At 30.1% G+C, this 16,109-nt stretch overlaps 1 protein-coding gene across 2 annotated transcripts in view; it reads right to left on the reverse strand.

Moving 5' to 3' along the window:
- Positions 1 to 12,198: 12,198 nt before the first annotated feature.
- LOC114325281 (uncharacterized) overlaps positions 12,199 to 16,109 on the reverse strand; it is a 78,947-nt gene continuing 75,036 nt past the window's right edge. For both annotated transcript variants that reach the window (XM_028273298.1, XM_028273299.2), the window contains exon 8: positions 12,199 to 12,372. The gene's annotated coding sequence lies outside the window, so the exon portion shown is untranslated. The remainder of the gene's footprint in view (positions 12,373 to 16,109) is intronic.

Below are 16,109 nucleotides of genomic sequence, written 5' to 3' on the forward strand. Positions count from 1 at the left end.
TCGATTTTCATAAAAATTGGTGAGTGGTTAAAGGATACCTCAAGGAACAAAGGTGACATAGTGCCAACTTGCGCTTTTTGCATTTTAGGGGTGAAATACACCCCTTTTTTAAAAATTATTTTTTAGATTTCTGAAAGTCAGTCACTAAGTTTTCACTTCCTATTTTGTTGAACCTTCATCGATTTACATGAAAATCGGTAAGTAGTTAGAGGATACCTCAAGCAATAAAAGATATATAGCATCAACTTGCGCTTTTGCATTTTAGGGGTGTAATACACCCCTACTTTTTAAATTGTAAAAAATGCAGATTTCCGCATAATGGCGCAAGTAATCTCGTTTAATTAAGAAAAATAAATATATTTTTTTTTATATTTATGTGCATGAATTACACTTTTTTTTAATTTTTCAAACCTTATAGCAACCAAAAATCCGAAAATTAACAAGTCGAAAATCACGAAAACCTTATTCTTCTATATTTCTGAAAGTGTAGTCACTGAATGTTTTCACCCACGATTTCTTTGAACCTTCATCGATTTTCATGAAAATTGTTGATTAGTTAGAGGATACTTTAAAAAACAAAAGTGATATGGCACCAAGTTGCGCTTTCTGCATTTTAGGGGTGAAATCCACCTTTTTTTTTTAATGATAAAAATGCAGATTTCAGCATTCTGGCTCAAGCAATCTCGTTTAATTAAGTAAAATAAATATTTTTTTACATTTATGTGCATGATTTATAATTTTTATTAATTTTTTAAACCTTATAGAAACCAAAAATCAGAAAATTAGCAAATCGACAATCACGAAAAAAATTAATCTTTTATATTTCCAAAAAGGCAGTCACTGAAGGTTTTCACCCCTGATTTCGTTGAACCTCCATCAATTTTCATGAAAATTGGTAAGTAGTTAGAGGATACCTCAAGAAACAAAAATGATGTGGTACCAACTTGCGCTTTTATCCTGGGGGTGGATGTTACTCCTTCTCATGGGTGAACACTATTTTATTAAAAATAACCCCATAATTAGATAGAGTAAATTCTAAGCAAACTTTCTTTTATCAAGTTTATAAATTTTTTATTTAAATAATATTTCATAATTTAATAAAATATTATTGGTACAGTAAAACCTGACAATAACGGCCACTAAAAATAGAAAACAATTGGCCGTTATAGAAATGTGGCCGCTAATGCTAGGTTTCCTTTTCCACAAATACATAAAATATAATTGAAAATTTATTTATTTTAGTAATTAAAGCAAATCTAATTAAATATAATTCTACAAACAAACGGAACATACTAAAACTAAATTCAATTTACTACAATATAAAACAATATCTATACGAAAAAACAACTACAAGAAAAACAGAATTTTTGTTTGTTTTACATTTTTTTAGATAAACGAAACATACTAAAACTAATTTAATATAGGTAATACATAATATAAAACAACATACTATAGCTACTACGAAAAATACGCTTATCACTAAAGTATCGTCGTGCTTCCATGCTATATTCAACAAAACCAACTTGGTAGGGCCTTTAATTAGATATCGCAAATCACTTTGGCTGATTTTGTCTGCATATATATTATGTTTGAGGAATCCCTTTTTTGTGAGACTGGATATAGGACATTTCTCAAGTATGAATTCACATTCATGGTATATCGTTGCTATACAGGGATAATAATCTGTGCAATGTTATGGTACAGGCTACGTTAAATATGAAGTAAATGTGGAAGATATACACTGGTTATTCATTTCAATTTAATTTGATTGTTTTTTAATCGTTTACAATATTTAAAATAATTAAAGACATAAAGTTAGGGATTTCAAAAATAAATTCAGTTCTCACTGGCAGGGTGGGAAATAATAAAGTGCCATACAATAGCATTTCATTACAATGCTCATTACAGGCATTACAGGCTGCTCCGTTTGAGAAAACTCATACTCTCAAACTTTGAGAAAACACTCGTTCAGTTTCGACCAACCCTGTATTAGCTAAAATTAAACGTTTTGCTAGATTAATAATTTTTAACAATAATAGATTATATTAAAAATCACTTGAACATAAATTGATTTTCTGATGTCAAATCACTACAATTATACGAGGGTGAATATTGCTATGAAATTTGAAAATAAAAACGTAATTATCTTTTAAACTACTTCGTATAACATCACAAAACCTGATATTTTAAGAAATAAAACATAGAGGAGAATCCAAAAATGTAAAAATATACAGGGTGTTCCATTAAACAAAAGATAATTTTGTTTCACCCTGTCAATATGGGTGGCCCTGTATATTTGGAAATGTATTTAAATTCTGATATTATCTATGCCCCAATCTCACCTAAATAAACCTTTTTCGTATCTCCTACAACAAACGACTAATTGGACTTCCCACAACCTGTATACATACAAAATCTCCGCTATAAAATTTTTCCAAAGAAAATGTTATTGGTTTTTTTAAAATAACTCCGTTAAATTTTGAAATATGAGATTTATCCAAAAACCATTACAAAGCTAAGTAAAAGTTCTATAACACTGTATTAAACATAATTTTCTAAATCCTTTATTTTTTTTAAATACAAGGTGAAAGGGCCCCGGTTACATGGTTCTCGCAGTAAAATTTAGGTTTTAAATGTTTCTATCTCGGTTATTTTTTGTCGTAAAAAAATATTAAAAATAGAAAAAGTTTAAATAAAGTTAAAACTAAAATTTTGTTCTCTACCATTTTTTAAGTATATCGAGTATTTTTGGAGTTATTATCAAAAGAAAATGAAATTCACGAAATTTTGAAAAATTCTAATTTTTTTTAATCGTATTTTTTTTCAAAATATGCATTCTAAAGAGGTCAAAATTGTTGAAGTTATTACTCATGTTAAAATAAATAAAGTTTTAAATGGGTTACTATAAATTTTAATTTTTGTGGAAATGACGAATGTTTCATTTTTCATTCTTCCCTAAAAAATCTGAAAGGGTCCTCTTATTTCCATCATAACTTGCTTAATTTTGATGCTATCGACTTCTTATATAGCTTTTTGATAGTTACCTTTAAGTACTTTATTAAAATGTTTAATATCTATATTTAACAAAGTGCATCGTTTTCCTGTTATTTAAGCTTGAATACTAAGATTGAGTACTCGCGGAAAAAAATATACATTCAATTGCATATAACTCACTTTGTATATGTAATAAAGGATTTTTCGAATAAGGAGCTTATTTATTTTTATATTATCTTCGATTTTGGTAATAACAACTTTTTTGAAGAAACTTATGGTTTTTGAGTTATTTATGAAAAACTGTTTTAAAACATGGATTTTTTCAGGAAAAATCAAAACTTTTGATCTTTAATAACTCAAAAACTATTGATTTATTGAAATAACTTTATATAACAAATTTTACTTATAATTTGACCCTCTATCGATTAGTGGTATTATTTTTAATAAAATAATTTCCACCCACGAGAAGGGGTGGCATCCCCCCCCCCCAGGGTAAAAGCGCAAGTTGGCACCATGTCACCTTTGTTTCTTGAGGTATCCCCTACATACTTACCAATTTTCATGAAAATCGATGGAGGTTCAACGAAATCGGAGGTGAAAACCTTCATTGACTCCACTATAGTTAAAAGGGCTTGAACGAGTCACTTATCACGAGTGTATGCAAATTTAGAAACACCAAATCTTAACCAATTTTTGTCTTACAGAAAAACAAAAAAATAGAAAATACAGAAAAGTAAAGCTGACTTTTTTTTATTGTTTAAAATTTTTGGTATCTAACAATTTTTAAGTTATTTAAAAAAAAATTTTTTTTCAAAATTAAAATTTTTAAAAATTTTACTTTAAAACCAATTTTTTTTAAAAATAAGCACTTTGAATCGATGAAACTTACAGATCATATAAACACAACATAAGTAAAGTAACTTGTGAAGCGGTAACGATTAATTTCATTTAAGTTGGTAATTGGGTGGTGATCTTTCTGATTATTTTTTGCCAGAATAAAAGGGACCAACTTTATTTTGAGCGTAACTTGCTTTGATTTGATGAAATTTTTTTTATAAAAACAGAAATAAAGCTTTTTTAACACTTTAAAAAGGTTGTAATGTGTTTTCCTCAAGAATTCTTCATTATTTGGATATTTCACATTTAATTATTCTATTTGGAATTTTTCGAATATGAACCTATTTTTCATTAGCAATAACTCTGATTTTGCTAGGTATAGAGAGACCTAATATATACACCGGTTTTTTCACTTTTTTATAGGCTATAGTTTAGCTAAGAATATTTTTTTCGACAAAATGCTTACGTTTTGAGTTATTTGCGAGAAACCGTCTAAAACGTGGTTATTTTGTTGAAAAATGAACATATTCACTTGCAAATAACTCGAAAAGTATTGATTTGGTGAAAAAAATCTATGGAACAAAAGTTGCTTAAAATTAGTCAGTTTATCCGTTTCGGAACTTATCTTGGACATATATTTTCTCACCCCCGAAATGGGGTGAAACTCACCCCCAGGGCAAAAGCACACATCGGCACCATATCACTTTTTTCTTTGAATGTTAATGTGTATGCCAAATTTCATGTCAATCCAAGCAGTTCTTTAAAATATACAGCAAAAACCGTGAACGAATGTACTATATTAAGAATATTAACAATAGGAAGGAAAAAAAAAACAAACGAATGGAAAGTCCAAATGGTGAGAATATTTTGAGACAGACAAAAGTTTATAAATAAGGAGCAAAACAACAGCCCCCGTCAATAACAGATACTATAATCCATATAAAGGGGTCGACTACAAATGAGAAATGAGTTATGAAGATGTTTAGCTAAGTGCAAGTCCCAGGTGAAAAAAAAAACTAAATACAGTAGAACCCCGATTATTCTTGCTCCTCGGGACCGGACGTTGGCACAGATAATTCGAACATTTATTTCTTATTGTAATAGATATGTACGTATATCCATACATATAGCCCTACCATTAAAAGATAACAGAAAAAAGAATATGTGTGTACTTTGTACGCACGTGAGAAGTTATACTTCTATTATATGATTTCAACGAAATTAATATACTTTTTATTTATATTTTATTTAAATATTAAACTAATTTATACTTACTACTTCTCAAACATTTTTATTAAAACAGTGCCAAAAATTAAAAGAATAAAACACACACAAACACATTAAAAATGCCACAAATGATTTCTGAACATTAATTGTCGGAAATTTTTTTAACTAAATACGTATTTTCTGAGAATAAAATTATATAATAAATATACTTACAATCATAAAATGTATATAAAAAAATAAAAGTTTTTATTGGGATTCGAACCAGCTATCAGCGCGGTTGGTATATTGGGGTTCATTCGCCTTAAACGCTTCGCTACGGAGGCAATGTGTCATTATGTGCGAAGATCGACTAACTAAACGGATTAAGCTTGTGACATTTTTGAATTAAATTAAATTATTTTGATTTTGAATTGAAAAAATACAACAAAACATAGAGTAAGAAAACAATATATTAGGTGAACATTGATAGAAATTTTGATGGTAATCAAATTATGTAAATAAAAGTATTACATACTATGTATTTTGGTAGGTTCAAATAGGTAGGTACCTATGATACATTTACAATTATTACGTACCTGTTGCTTTTAAAAACTATTTAAATGTCACTACAATTATAAACTTTTTTGTTTCTGTCCTCACAACAATAAAACTAATATATTATATATTTGTTTACCTTCATATTGAACAATTATTTATTATTGACAGATTATTTCAACACCCAATCAGAGCCCGTATAACGACTAATACCATACTGTCGGTGTGCGCATGCGCGCAGATCAATATAAATTCAATCTCAATCGCGCCTAAAGAAGTATAACTTCAAAAAATAAATCTTTCATTATGAGTCTCCCTCTCCGCGTATAGAGTTTCCGTCGAGTGATTTACAGTGAGGCTATTTTGATAAAACCTCAAAAATGCAATATAAGTAATATAAAATCATAGCACGGATAATCCGCAGCCTGGATAATCCGCACACGGATAATCGGGGTTCTACTGTACAGCGATAAGTAAAGAAAGACGAGTGGGATTACTCTGTAGGTATTCATGACAAGAACAAAAACCAAAACGCGGTAAAAATGGGTGGCACACACAATATTCCAGCTACAAAAGAGCTAAATAAATGAACCCATCAGAATCAAAACCTGCTAAATCCAAACTAAAAGTACAAATTTCTGGAGATGTAAAGGGCATGCAGAAAAATGACAAATTAGTGTGCCATTTTATGACAAATTTATTGATGCCCCTTTGATTGAATTGATGAAATGCCGGATACTTTTTGGAAAATTTACATTTTTAATGTTTTCTTAGCCTCTTGACCAAATTTCAAAACATGTATCTAGCAAGTTTTGATTCCACAGGCCTCAAATAATACGTGGCGCAAAAATGTAAAAAATTTTTATTGATTTTTCTATTTTTGGTAAATTTAAAGTAAACGCGCAATAAAAGAGCCTCTAAACTGCAAAGTTTATCAAAAGTACTCTTGTTGCGCATTTTACTGCAAATTTAGCTAATCTAGAAAAAATCTTTCAAAATAAAACTGGAATTTTATTTTCCTTCAAAATGAAAATACATTTTTGCGGCACGTAATATTCATATCGGCTCTTTTGGTCTGTAATATCGTAGGATAGTTGACATTGTCGTGCTCGCTGTTGTTGTGTTCGATGTATTTAATCGGCAAATAACAAGATGTAAGAAATTTAATTATTACTTACCACAGAAATGGATATAGCCGAAGAGACATATCCAAATGATTTCTGAACAATAATTGTTGCCAAAAATTTTAATTAAATACATATTTTCTGAAAAAAATTATATAATATACTTACAATCATAAAATCTATAAAAAAAAAGAATGTGTGTACTTTGTACGCACGTAAGAAGTTATACTTCTATTATATGATTCAGTTTATTTATATTTAATTACATATTATATTACACATAATATTTAATTATAAGATTGCTTCAGTTTATTTATATTTAATTTAAATATTAAACTAATTTTAATACTGACTACTTTCCAAAAATTTTTATTAAATCAATACCAAAAATTAAAAAAAAAACAAAAGAATAAAACACACACAAACACATTGAAAAATACCACAAAGAAATTATTTTTGAACAATAATTGTTGCCAAAAATTTTAACTAAATACGTATTTTTTGAAAAAAATTATATCATAATACACTTACAATCATAAAATCTATAAAAAAAATAAAAATAGTAACTTGCATTGTGGAATGAACCCACTTCCCGTCGATCCCGCCTATCGAAAATCAAAGCGCTTTCCCACTGCGCCAAATTCGCGTATCTGTCATGTGGGAATGTACACCAACTGAACGTTTACACCATAAACTTTTTGACAGTTGTTTATTACTTATATGAATTTAATCAAATTAGTTTCATTTTTGTGGAATTAAAGGAATATCTTGTGGAATAACAATATATTAGGTGAATATTGGTAGAAATTTTGATGGTAATCAAATTATGTAAAATCAAAGCATTACATATACTATTTTGGTAGGTTCATTTTAAATTTTCCAAATAGGTAGATACCTATGTAATTTTTTATTAGGATACTGAAACATTTACAATTATTACGTACCTGTCGCTTTTAAAAACTATTTCAAAAGTCACTACAATTATAAACTTGCTCTTTTCTCTGCCAACACAACAATAAAAACTAATATACACGAAGTTTGGATTAGTTCAAATTTAACGACTGGTTTTATAAAGAATGAATTCGAGACCTTTCTTGAATTAGGGAGATATGAAATGGGATCTTGTTGTGGCAAAATAGTTGATGTAATATTTTTACTCACATTAACAAAGTATTCATTTAGATTTTCAGGGTCTGGAAGTGAAAATGTTTGAGCAGTGTGGGTTTTATTTCGAAGATCGTTTATTATGGACCAAGTTTCTTTTGCAACACTTTTGGAGCTTCCCAGACGGTTCTGGTAGTAGACTTTTTTAGCTGATTTTATAAGTTTAAGATAGGTTGCCCTATACTTGGTGATATATTCAGTGATACTACCAACGTCTCTATCACTGAATATATCACCAAGTATAGGGCAACCTATCTTAAACTTATAAAATCAGCTAAAAAAGTCTACTACCAGAACCGTCTGGGAAGCTCCAAAAGTGTTGCAAAAGAAACTTGGTCCATAATAAACGATCTTCGAAATAAAACCCACACTGCTCAAACATTATCACTTCCAGACCCTGAAAATCTAAATGAATACTTTGTTAATGTGAGTAAAAATATTACATCAACTATTTTGCCACAACAAGATCCCATTTCATATCTCCCTAATTCAAGAAAGGTCTCGAATTCATTCTTTATAAGACCAGTCGTTAAATTTGAACTAATCCAAACAATTAATAGTATCAAAAGCAAATCTTCCTGTAGTACTGATGGTCTATCGATCAAAATTTTTTCTAATCTTCCAGAAAATGTGTTAGAAGTCCTCATCTCACTAATTAATGATTATTTTGAGAAAGGTAAATTTCCAGAGTGCCTGAAGACAGCCATCATTATTCCTCTTCATAAGGGTGGTGAAATATCTAATACCTGCAATTATAGACCTATTGCACTACTACCGGTACTCTCCAAAATTATTGAGAGACTCATAAAAGCCCGACTTATGTCCTTTCTAGTTGAAAACAACATTTTATCACAAAATCAGTTCGGCTTTTTAAATAATAAATGCACCACTGATGCCATGTTTTCTGTACTACATGAGGTTTATCAAGCACTGAACAATAATCTTTACACTGCCACCGTTTTTTGTGACTATGCCAAAGCTTTTGATTGTGTAAATCACAACATTTTGATAAAAAAACTAAATTTCTACGGAATTCGAGGCATTTCTTTAGATTGGTTCCAATCTTACTTGGAAGATAGGAAACAACTGGTTAGAGCAAATGATAAAGACTCTAGTCTCAAAAACATTGTATGTGGGGTACCTCAAGGTTCAGTATTGGGTCCTCTACTTTTCCTTATCTTTATTAATGACATCACTAATTTAAAAATCGATGGAAACATCTTTCTTTTTGCTGATGATACCAGTATCACTTGGAGCAACTCAAATATTGCAACTCTTCATGCTACTATAACTTCTGATCTACTTACAATAAAAACCTGGTCTGACTCAAATTTACTCTCGTTTAACGTAGATAAAACAGTAGCATTGTCTTATAAAGGAGCTCTTCAACCCTTACCTCTTAATAACAGCCAGATCAGTACCGTTGATTCTGTAAAATTTCTTGGCATTTTTTTAGACAGCAACCTTAAATGGTCCCTCCATATCGATTTGTTACGGAAGAAACTCTCTTCAGCCTGCTATGCTATAAGATCTGTTTCGAATGAACTCAATTTATCATCTTCCAAAATAACATATTTTTCTTTGTTCGAGTCACATCTTCGTTATGGTCTTCCTTTTTGGGGTTCTGGTACAGCTGCCCAATTCGATGTTATTTTCAAATTACAAAAAAGAGCTATAAGATATCTGTTTGGCCTCAGAAGAACAACACACTGCAGAAGTTACTTCAAAGATCACGGAATTTTAACCCTTCCATCTTTGTATATTTTAGAAACTGTTTGCTTAATTCGTAAACATCTACATGTCTTTCCACCAAGACCTAATCATCACTACTTCACGAGAAATTCTACGTTTGACGTCTATTTGCCGACCTCGTCCTCGGAGTTAGTAAAGAAATCGATATTATATTCCGCAAAAAAAATGTACAACCATCTCCCCCTACAATTAAAATCTGCACCATCTTTTCCCAAATTCCGTAAACTGACAAAAGCCTACCTGTCTGAAAGACCATATTATTCAGTAGAAGATTATTTTATTCAATAACTAAGAAATTACAGTACCCTTTGCACAAGTAGTATTTTTATTATTTTTTTATCTATATTTGGGTGTCATATGCAGCAGCTTAACTTTTTAACTTTTAAACCTTTTTTATTAATTATTAGGTAGACTATGAATTTGCAATTTATTTAAATTTTTGCAATTGATTATTTCTGTTTTAACTTCGATTTATTTATTTATTTCATTTAACTTATTGACGATTTATGTAATTTTAGTAAATTGGATTGTTACTGTTTTGTTTTTTTTTTACTATTTATAAGCTTTGTCGATAAAATTGTAAAATTTTTCATGGCAATAAAGCATATTTCTATTCTATTCTATTTTATTTTTGTTTATCCATAATCTCCATATTATTGAACAATTATTGACAGATGATTTTAACACCCAATCAGATCCCGTATAACGTTTGAACGACTAATACCATTTAATACCTTGCTGTCGGTGTGCGCATGCGCCAGGGAATATAAAAATTCACCCTCGTGCCTAAAGAAGTATAACTTCAAAAATAAAAAAATGATATAACTTGCATTGGGCTTGAACCTACTTCCCGTGTATCCCGCCGTACGAGAGTCGAAGCGATTTCAAACTGCACCACCTTCGCGTATACGTCATGTGGGAATATACACAAACTGAACAACTTTTTGACATTTTGTTTATATGAATTTTTATTAGTTTGATTTTTGTCGAATTAAAATACAACAATATATAGAGTAAGAAAACGATACATTAGATGAAAATTTGTAGAAAGTTTGTTCGTAATCAGATTATGTAAATTAAAGCATTGCCTACTAGGGGTATAGCATAGCAAGTACTACGTAAGTACATTATTTTTTTTACATTGGGAACTTTTTTTACTGAAACATTTAGAATTACGTACCTGTGGCTTTTCAAACCTATTTAAAAAGTCACTATAATTATAAATTTGATTTTATTTCTGTCCTCACAACAATAAAAACTAATATATTATACAACATTTTTGTTTACCGATAACCTCCATATTGAACAATTATTGACAGATCATTTCAACACCAAATTACGAGCCCGTATAAAGACTAATACCAAACTGTCGGTGTGCGCATGCGCGCAGATCAATATAAATTCACCCTCAATCTCAATCGCGCCTAAAGAAGTATAACTTCAAAAACAGCCATATTATGTACTTCTACAAATATTTATTCTAAACAAAAATAAAGCTTAGGTTTGTTTTATAATTATTGTTGTAAAATCATCTAATAAATTACTGCTCCCAAACGGGTTACTAATATCTTCATCTGAAATTACTTCATCGTATAGTTTTTTTATCCGAGCGTGTTCAGCTTCAAAGAAGACATACTCTATAGCTATTTATAACACTTCTCAAATTATGCGTTCAACAATTATTACTTTTAAAGTAATTCAATATTCGCAAGTAACCCTCAACGCCTTGATTTATTCAAATAAGAACTGACAAGCCATCAACAATCATCGACATCTGCACTTCAGACCTGGTGAGCCATCCATGTCTCACTTTTATTGTTACATAAATGAAACACAATAATTGACTAAATTTGAATGGAAATTATATTGTGTGTTATTTAAAGGCTCATATTTGATAATTTCAGTAAAATCAATTTCCGGTAAGCAGATCTCATAAAAAAATGTCCTACCGGGCCTGAACCTGTTAACAAAGATTTGAACTTTTGGAATTCAGTAATACTTGCTAATGAAACAAAACTGATGAATGAAACTTGTTTGGGTCCGACGGAAAAATATTGGCACCGAGAAAGACAGAACTAAAATTAAAAAATATGAGTGGTACAGTAAAGCATGTAGGAGATTGAGTGATGATGTGGGAGTGTATGTTGTCTGCATGAGTAGGTAACATGCATTTTATTGGAGGGAATATTAACCAATATATGTATTTGGATATACTAAGGCAGCATGTCGCTGCTAGTGTTCAAAAGTTATGGCGTGATATAGTGATTCATTTTTAATAACACATACATATTATATATCCCCATCTGCCATGTAAACAATCGGTGAGCTGAATTTGTATTTAGCTCATGCTAAACTGAATTCGCGCCATATATGTGCTAGGCCTAATACAGGGTTCACACTCCTAGTTAAAGGAGAAACCACGACTTTTCATACTATATATAGTAGTATTACTAGGGGTCTTAAATTATACTACATAATCCTTATCTTTTTAATGGGGCTGAAAATGTTTTCCGCACGATAATTCCATGTAATAGAATAACTTGTCTATAAGGTAAATAAAAACAACTAATGTGAAATATTATATTTACTGAAATAATCAAAATACAATATTAAAGAAGTATATTATCCTTATAAAACACAAATGAATGTGCAAACTATACAGAAATATTCTTCTAATTAATTTTTTAAAAGTAAAATTCATACACGATTAATTTAAGTCAAACCTGCACAAATTCTATCCCTGAAAATAATATAAAAATCATTAGTAAAACATAAATTTAAACGACAAAGGATATTCAATATTATTTTGATGATATTTTCACATACAGTGCTCTGGAATAAGTGTTACCCCCCTTAATAACTACTTATTTATTACTAGCACATAAGTAAAACGCTCGGACTGGTCGATTTTTAAAATAATCAAAGTATATTATAACATCAATGTTTCGAACTTTACCCGATTTCTCTTCAGGTGACAGGCAAAACTTTGACTTTTTTAAATGGGAAAGTACATCATTTGATAGCTCATTTAAAAGCGTTTGAAATACTGATTACAAAAATGTATAATACTTTAATCCTTTCTAAGAGCGTAGGAGCAGACTTTCGATCGAATTGTTTTTAAACGCATTCACTTTTTTCGAATCCTGAGAAAACTAATAAGTATTTTTGAAAAAATTAAACGCAGAATAAAATATTACATTATTACCGAGGGCTGAAAGTCCCTTAGAATAAACAACAATTTCTTTTGAATGGTATATTTGAAATTAAATATCCGACTAAATTTTCTATTTTTTCACCCCTGTGACTTATTAAAATAATCATTCTAGAAGTTTTCAGGGACTTTTGACCCTCGATAATACTGTAATATTTCATTCTGTGCCTACGCAGTATTATACACTTTTGTAATCAGTCTTTCAAAAGCTTTTAAATGATGTGTCACATGATGTAATTTCCCATTTAAAAAAAATCAAAGTTATCACTGACACCTGAAGAGGGACCGCGTAAAGTTCAAAACATTGATGCTATAATATACTATGATTATTTTAAGAATCGACCTGTCCGAGCGTTTTAAAATAAACGTTTCTGGCTATTACCAGAGGCGTACAGGATAAAGTGAATGGTTGACCTTTCCCAAACTCTACGCCAGTGACGGAATTGCTATTTTAGCAAAATTTTTCGACTCTCCAATACTTTCTATGCAAATAATATACTCTTCATTTGTAACGATTGAATTATTAGCTTTCGAGATATTTGAGTTAAAATGAAAAAGCGCAATACTTTAATCAAAAGAGCTGTTCCGCTTCATTTCCAACTTCAAATATCTCGAAAACTAATGGCATTATCGCAGTGGCGGCCCGTGAGGTAGTGCCATAGAGCCATGGCACTACCTTGCTAACTATGCAGAAACATATTTTTTATCTTAAAAACATTTTAATGCCTGTTTATTTTTTGTGTGAATATTTCTCTTTATTTTTATAAATTATATCAAATCTGGCAACTGTGTAGCGCAATGCAAATCTACCGACTCTGGCCACCCACAGCTGACCGGATAAAGGATGAAAATCATAAAAATCCCAGTGCCGAACGGCATAGTGGCTTGTGAGAAAAGATAAAGATTGTATGAGCATCCTGTGTAAGTGACAGAGAGAGAGAGAGAGCGGTATTGCACTTTTAACATACGTTTAAATTGGAGTCTCCGTGCCAGGCTCGAAATCTCGAAAAGGAAGTTAGTGGATCTTAAGATACAATGTTTTAGATCTACATATTTCTAGTTTCTTTACGCGTTCGCTTGACGCTATTGTGTTTATTGTCTACTACTGTATTGTATATTTGTGTTTATAGTCTACTATATTTTTTAATTTGTAATTATTAGTTAGTGCGTTGTGATCGTGGGTGTCGTAGGTATAAAAATAATATTTTGATTATTTTCTACGTTTAATTTATTTATTGACAATGAATCAAATTAGTATATTAAAAAACTCTTTTGGTGGTTTTTCGTTAGAAAAAAAAAAAACTACAAATTAAAGAACTCGGTCGGCCTTTACCCAATTTAAAAATTGAAAAACAAAGTGGAAATGGACAAAAACTTCGCTGTCGTAAGTTTAATAAAATTATTTATGATAAAAAATAGCTGGTTGTGTGGTTGCGAACAAACTAATAAACTCTTCTGTTTTGTATGCGTTTTGTTTGGAGGTGACGAGACTTGGTCAAACAAAGGCACCGATGATCTTGTACATATATGGGAGAAATTGAAATCCCATGAAAAATCTAAAGTGCACATGAATAACGTTTTTAGCTTTTCAATGCTTGGTAAGTTAAATATAAAAACCCAATTAAATTCAGCTTATCGTGATACTCTATTTATATTTTATATCCTTTTTGACCATATCGTAAAACCGCCACAAAAAATTTAGGCAGCTGCCCGGATTCTGGCACTACCTTCCTAAAGTTATACGAGCCGCCACTGCATTATCGTTACGAATAAAGAGTATATTATTTGCCTAGAAAGTATTGGAGAATCTAAATATTGTGTTAAAATAGCTATTCCGCCAGTGGTGTAGAATTTGGGAAGGTTAAAGCATTCACTGTCCCCTGTCGTACGACTCTGGTAGTAGCCAGAAACGTTTGTTTATCATAATTTAGTATGGTTCACGGTAACTACACTTTTTGCAAAGTATCACAAGGATATGTTAAATAGTTTTAAAGTACTGGGTAAAAATAGTTATTAAATTTTTAAATACAACACCCTTTAACTCAGTAACGAGCGACATTTTATAATAGCTATTCCGCCAGTGGTGTAGAATTTGGGAAGGTTAAAGCATTCACTGTCCCCTGTCGTACGACTCTGGTAGTAGCCAGAAACGTTTGTTTATCATAATTTAGTATGGTTCACGGTAACTACACTTTCTGCAAAGTATCACAAGGATATGTTAAATAGTTTTAAAGTACTGGATAAAAATAGTTATTAAATTTTTAAATACAACACTCTTTAACTCAGTAACGAGCGACAGTTTATTTAAGTGATTTGGGTTAAATATTAATATTTTCATCTCAGAGATTGGACACTCTTAATGAATCACCCTGTATACAGGGTGGTCCTTAAGTAATTGTACAAAAAGAAACAGTAGATTCTACACTCTAAAATATTACAATTTAACCCAACTTACTTTAATAAAATGTTGATATTAAGAAAGATACAGGGTGGTAAAGTTAAAATTAAAAATTTAATTTTTCGCCATACCTTTCATGTTTATGGAGATTCATTTACAAAAATTTATAAGTTGAGGTTTTGAGTATGAGGAATTATAATTTGATGTATAATTTTGATGTATCTCATAGAGAACGCCACATATGCCACATATTTGACATAAATTTGCGCTTAACTTTTTTGCTCTTTGAGTTAACACTATTTTTCTGATAAAATATTAAAGATACGATATTTCAACAAAAAAAAAAGGTATGCTTGTTAATAGCTTCAAAAACTAATTTGATGCATAATTTTGATGTATCTCATAGAGAACGCCACATATGCCACATATTTGACATAAATTTGCGCTTAACTTTTTTGCTCTTTGAGTTAACACTATTTTTCTGATAAAATATTAAAGATACGATATTTCAACAAAAAAAAAGGTATGCTTGTTAATAGCTTCAAAACTGAACAGTTTTCGAGATAATCGCATTTTACAAATCTGCTGCATAACTCTGTTTAACGCAATTATTCCAGGCAACGAAGGAAAAATAGAAAAAAACATCAATACTTATAAATTTTGGTATGGAATACCTTCAACTAAAGTTGATAGTTTCCAAAACATTAAAGAAAAAATAGTATACGCTATTATTTTTTTACATACATCATTAAGATAATTAATAATCTGTTATTGGATTTGACATCAAACATTTTACATTTCATATTAAATTAAAGTCATAATAATATCATATTTTATTTTCAATTGAAATTAAGAAATAGTTTAACTG

This window comes from Diabrotica virgifera, chromosome 3 (assembly GCF_917563875.1).
Source record: "Diabrotica virgifera virgifera chromosome 3, PGI_DIABVI_V3a".
Classification (NCBI taxonomy): domain Eukaryota; kingdom Metazoa; phylum Arthropoda; class Insecta; order Coleoptera; family Chrysomelidae; genus Diabrotica; species Diabrotica virgifera.